Source organism: Sitophilus oryzae, unplaced genomic scaffold, assembly GCF_002938485.1.
Source record: "Sitophilus oryzae breed Bouriz unplaced genomic scaffold, Soryzae_2.0 scaffold_1228_pilon_pilon, whole genome shotgun sequence".
Taxonomy (NCBI): domain Eukaryota; kingdom Metazoa; phylum Arthropoda; class Insecta; order Coleoptera; family Curculionidae; genus Sitophilus; species Sitophilus oryzae.
This window is the reverse complement of record NW_022145869.1, coordinates 12,572-19,041: the sequence shown is the minus strand read 5'-3', so window position 1 is coordinate 19,041 and position 6,470 is coordinate 12,572.

The following is a 6,470-nucleotide window of genomic DNA, read 5'->3' as shown; positions in this document are numbered from 1 at the left end:
TTAGTCGGTGACTTTAATAACAAGATATTTTGTACTTGTTCATTCATTGAGTCTGAAACTACTGAAGAATTGCAGTTTGTGGGATCATAAATAAGCACCTTTCAGATTTTTGAAAGTTCATGGCTTCATTTCGAAAATCGGTTATTTTAAATCTTTAACCTTATAAGCTGATTTAGACAAGCCAGATAAAGTTACAGATAACCGCTCAATAAGACGGCCTGTTTTGACGATGACAAACGCGTTCTTTTTGAACCAGTTGAAGCGCCATTTTTTTAGCAGGCTGATGTTTTTTCTTTTCGAAATAATGAAGGTTTATAATTTTTAAACAATTTCACTTAGTTAGCCATGGAAACAAGTTTAACGTCTTTGCTCTCGGAAATGTGAAGCTGTCACATCCAAACTTCGTAAATTAAAATAAGCAAAAATTGTAAATATGAATTTTTCAAATGAAGAAAAGCGTGAAGGATTATTGGTTCATCTTTTCTTGACCATACATTTTCGAGGATACGTTAACCGGTGAATGTTACGTTTTTTAGAGAACGGTTTTCAAGACATGTTAGAGAAGTTACATTTACTTATAGCCAATTCTGATCTTTCTTGATTAATTTCAATTGGATTGCATGGTATTCTTATTCTATTATGATTTAGAAAACTTTAAAAAAATATATATTACTAAACGGTTCCTTACAATTTACATTACACAAACTAAAACTTAAAAAATAATATCATTGCATACACTAAGTTATTTTAGAAAGTATTCAAAAAATCCGCCATTGTTTTGAGTTGCATCTTTTTAAAACTGAATTACTACCTATTCTCATAGAAGGACCGGTCGACTTAATTAAACTTCTCTCGTACCACCACTTCGAGTGCCTCTCTTAATTCACAAGTTCTTTTGTAAACCTTATTGTTAACCATACCACATAAAAAAAAAATCTAAAATGGATAGGTCAGGTGATTGAGGAGGCCTATACAATTGGTCCACCTCTTTCTATTCCTGAGTTTGCATAATTATGATATAAATAATTTTTAACATTTCTTTCATTATGAGGGGGGGGGGGTCGTAATAAAAGTCATGTTGGAACCACTCTAATGATGCAGGAGTATCTACACGTTTTTCTTCATTTGAAAAATTCATATTTACAATTTTTGTTTATTTTAATTTACAAAGCTTGGATATGACAGCTTCACATTTCTGAGAGCAAAGACGATTAAACTTGTTTTCATGGCTAACTAAGTGAAATTGTTTAAAAATTATAAGAATTGGCTATAACTCTGTAATTTTTCGAAGAAAACATATTATAGCTTATATCGCTGAAAAGCTTAAAAAATGGCGCTTTTTATGAAGTCATGGCCAACTATGGTTTCCATTTAAAAAACATGTTTGTGTCATATGTCAAAAATTACAGGCTTTAAAAGAAAACGGGGGCATAGTCTCATAAAGGATGTGATTATCTACAACTTTTATCTGAAATTTTTTTGTCTAAAATAGCTTATAATGGAGTTAGGGACAATTTTTAAAATAGCCGAAATTTGTTTTTTTTCGAAATATCTAGTAAGCCTTGAACTTTTTCAAAAATCTGAAAGGCGCATATTTATGACCCCACAAAACTGTAATTGTTTCCCCATTTAACCGACTCTCTATCTCCAGTAGTTTCCGAGATACCCATAAAGAGCATCGTAGGAAACTCACCCTGTATAAAATCCTTAAGTGACTGACATACTGATTAATCACGATCCTGCTCAAACCACTCAACGTAAGAAGTTCATTGGCATACAGGTTGATTCTAGGGTGTAGAGGTTCGATAAGAAGGGATTTTTCGAAATTCCAGTTCCAAGAGGGTGAAAACACCCCTCAAATATTAGAATATTTTTTATTTAAAAAACGGTAGAGTTTCCGAAAAAACGCTTAAACGCGTATATTTTATTTTGTTTTTTTACATATTTTAAGATTTTTTAAAAATGTATACAGGGTGTTTCGAAAAATCGGGTCATTGATTAATCACGATCCTGCTTAAAGCGCTTGATGTAAAAAGCTGATTTTTGGAAAACAGACTGACTTTAGGGTGTACAGGTTCGATAAGAAGGGATTTTTCGAAACTCGAATTCTAAGGGGGTGAAAGTATCCCTCAAATATTAAAATATTTTTTATTTAAAAACCGGTGAGTTTTTCGGAAAAACTCCTAAACACGTATATTTTATTTTGTTGTTTTACATATTTTAAGATTTTTTATAAATTTATACAGGGTGTTTCATAAAATATGACCATCGAGTAATCACGATTCTGCTTAAACTGCTTGACGTTTAAAGCTGATTTTTGGCAAACGGGTTGTAGAGCTTCGATAAGGAGGGGTTTCTCGAATCTCAAATTCCAAGAGGGTGAAAACACCCCTCACATATTACAATATTTGTTATTTAAAAACGTTTAGTCTTTCGGGATAACGCTTGGACAAGCATAATTTATTTGTTTTTTTTACATATTTTTAAATTTTTTAAAAAATCATACAGGGTGTTCCAAAAAGTTGGGTAATTTCTTAACCACGATTCTGCTTAAACTGCTTGACGTAAAAAGCTTATTTTTGGCAAATGGATTTTTCGAAAGTCAAATTCCAACGAGATGAAACTACCCCTCAAATATTACCAAGTTATATAATAATATCGCCATATTGTTTTTTTCATGCTGACATAAACGTGAGAAAATTTTATCCAGTTTTGTATGTTAATGGAAATTTTGCTTTGCTTTATCATCACCATTACAAATGATTAATTCGACGCGAACGAAGTCGCTGGTACACGCTAATTGATTAATAAAGGAATATAAATATCCAACTACGTCTTCCTGATCTCGTTTGTCTGATTCTTTATCTAGTGATGTTCTCTATTGTTACTTTTCAGTTACCCTGTATATACATGATACTAGATAAAATCATAGATTTTTGTTTGAAGTATAAACAGATATTGTTTCGAAAACCGAATAAAATATATGAAGTTCTTTTTAAGGTACAAGATGGCAATATAAAATATCCAATTTTATACTAAAAAAGTTTTTTGCACAAACTATTTATTAGACAACCAATCGAGTTTGTTAGATTTAGAATATTCGCTAGGGTTCAGAATCGGGAAATCTCGGTCTCGAAATTACAGGGAATATCCGGTTCTTTTGAGCCATCAAAGAAAAGGTACTCGGCACTCAAATTCCCTGTACTTTCGGGACTCAGTAACAATGATTAATTTTGTCTTTGAATTCTTTTTAGCGGTCCAAATCAAACTCTTCTTCTTCTTCCTTCTTCATACTAGGCGAATCGCCTGTTTGGTTTCGTCGTCTCTACCGGTTAGACTGACAAGTTGTCGCTCCATCGTTTTCGTGGACGTCCTAAGCTTCTGCGACCTAGCGGTGATTTGTCGCGTGCAACTCTCACTATCCTTCTGTTGTCCATTCTGCTGATATGGTCGTTCTATTCTTCCTTTCTGCTGAGTACCCACTCATTTACATTTTCCACCTTGCACGCTCTTCTTATGCTTTCATTTCTCTCCCTGTCCAGAAGCGTCTTTCCAGCTATTCTGCGTAGTACTCTCATTTCGGTTGTCTCTAGTAGTTGTTTAGTTTTTGCTGTATCAGGTCGAGTTTCTACAGTGTATGTCATTATTGTTTGTACCGTTGCCTTGTAAATCCTCGCTTTAGTTTCCACCTCAATGTTTTTATTTCGCCATATTGTACCATTCAGGCATCCTGCTATTCTGGTTGCCTTCGTTGTCCGTTCTCGCACCTCCGCTTCTACATCACCATATCCTGAGATTTCTATGCCTAGATACTTAAACTTCATCTCTTGCTGGATAACATTGCCCTCGACTTCCAGTTTGCATCTTAGTGATACTTTTGATGTCGTCCTGCATTTAGTTTTCTGGGTCGATATTATCATATTAAGTGATTTGGCAGTGCAATTAAATCGATGTAATAAGCGCTGTAGATCGTTCTCATTTTCAGCTACCAATACGGCGTCATCGGCATAGCATAGAATAGTAATTTCCTGGTCGCCCATACTGTATCCCTTCAGTAAACGTACATTTCCTATTATTTCGTCCATAATGATGTTGAAAAGAAGAGGGCTCAGGGAGTCACCTTGTCGGATACCACAGCCTACATTTATTGGTTCGGTCAGGACCCCATTAATTTTAGCTTGAATTTGGTTCGCTTCATATATGTTTTGTATGGTTTTAACGAGGTTGTGTGGGATTTGCCTATTGTAAAGAAGGTGTACAACGTCTCTTAGCTGCACACGGTCGAACGCTTTTTCTAAATCAATAAAAGACATATACGCTGGTTTGTTATATTCGATTGATTTTTCTGTTATCTGTCTTATGACAAAAACCGCGTATGTGCATGATCTGCCCGATCTGAAACCTTGCTGTTCATCTGCTAAGCATGTTAAGTCGTTTATTTTGGTTGTTATCACTTTTGTCGTAAGTTTTAGTGTGGTGCTTAGAAGATTTATGCCTCTATAGTTTGAGGGCAACTTCTTATCTCCTCTTTTAAAAATAAAGATAGTGGTGCTGGTTCGCCATTCATCGGGTATCCTGTGTTGGTAAAGAATTTTTTGAATCAGGGATGTTAGCTGCTGTATGAGACAACTCAATCAAACTCTTCTATCATAATTAACTATGTAGTGATGCTATTTCTTTTATTGTTCTTGTTGCTTTTCTATTTTGACGTTGCTATAATGCTTATTAGCAACTACTGAAACTTAAACATCATATTTTTTATTTAGTATAATGTCGTTCCATGTATTAGTTAGAGCATACCATCCAAAAAAAACGGCGTCGAAGACGGCTTGGGATTGACAATTGATAATAATTTTGGCTAGGTCAAGCTCTAGACATCTGCCAGTTAGCCTTAAGAAGGTTCTAATTAATTTTAACGTTGAGTAAAAACGATTTTTAAATGGTGTAGGTTAAAATTCGAGAAACAATAATTTCCTGAAATAGTCTGGTCAAATTGTATTTTTTTAGGAAAGTTTTGGGGTAGTTCTGATTTATTTTGTTCTTTATGTTTTTTTGGGGCGCTGACTCCGAATCAGATGTTTGCTAACAAAATTTGGTGACGGAACATTGAAGAAAATGCAAAAAAAACGCCAATATATATTCGATTTTTTTCACTGAAGATGGAATGTACAGGGTGGACCATTTTGGTTGTTTCTATAGGGTATCTAGAAAACCGTGAGAAATATTCAAATTTTGATACTGCAGTCGGGTTCCTTTTTTGAAAAAATTACAATGGCGCAAACGGATCGTGGCTATCTTGATCGGTTTCGAAACTACAGGGAGATTCTCAAATTTTGTACTTTTTGAAGATGTTGGATAGTTTGTTTATTTCAGCATTACATTCTAAAAGCACTTTTCTGTGTAGAATGCAGTGGCGTAGTCAGACTTTTTTCGAAAAAAAATATTTTTCGAGATATTAACTATATTTATGTTTTTTAAATAGAACCCCCTGTGTATTTTTAAATTTTCTTATTCAGCTCGGCATGGGCTTTTCAAAAATGTATAATACTCTATATTTATTTTCACTATTAACTTCAACATTTCAAATTTTTCTTAACCAAACCAAAAACATTTTAAAATGAATAGATCCATTTGAAAAGACAATCATTTTATGCAGTTAATTGGAAAGGAAGCATTTTGAGCATTTGATTTCATCTAGCTAATTTTTGTCACATAATTATAGGTTTATATCTAGTTTTAATTGTGTAATAATTACTTTACTTACTTGTAATATTACTTAATTATTATTACCGTTGGGTATTTTACTCTACAATCTTTAATTTTTGTTAAATTAACAAAAGGTATATCACAGCCACCCTAGATTTTTTCAAATAATAAAGATCTACTGACAAAATCATAAAAATTAAAATATCTAGTAAAATCTTGGTCTGAGGGGTAGGCAACCTTAATAATATTTTGAAGATATATAAATTCCCCATTGAACATCGGAATAATATACTGGATGTTCCATTTAAAATAAAGGAGTAACTTGCTTTTAAAAGTGACTAAAATTCCATATTAATTTTTTCTCGCCCTGTATAACTCTTCGAGTCAAATTTCAATTTCGTTTAACATACAATGGTTACTGTAATTAAATATTAGGCTATACAAGGTCAACTAAAATTTAGGTAGCTGTTATCGAAATTTAAAATTTACTCTTCATTTTCGCAAAATGTGAAATATGTCAAAATCCTTAGATTTTAGGTATATGCTTCTTTAATAAAACTCACCTTTATTGTTTTCCTAGAATCCGAAAATCAATTAATATATAGGGTGTTCCATTAGAAAAAACACAACTTTGATGTGTAACTTTTTTTGGGGACACCCTGTATAATTCTATATATTTTTATAAAATGCTTTCAGTTACCCTACATATGCTGCCAAAATTTCATTTTGATATAAATTACCGTTCTCCTTGGAGCTTCCGCGGC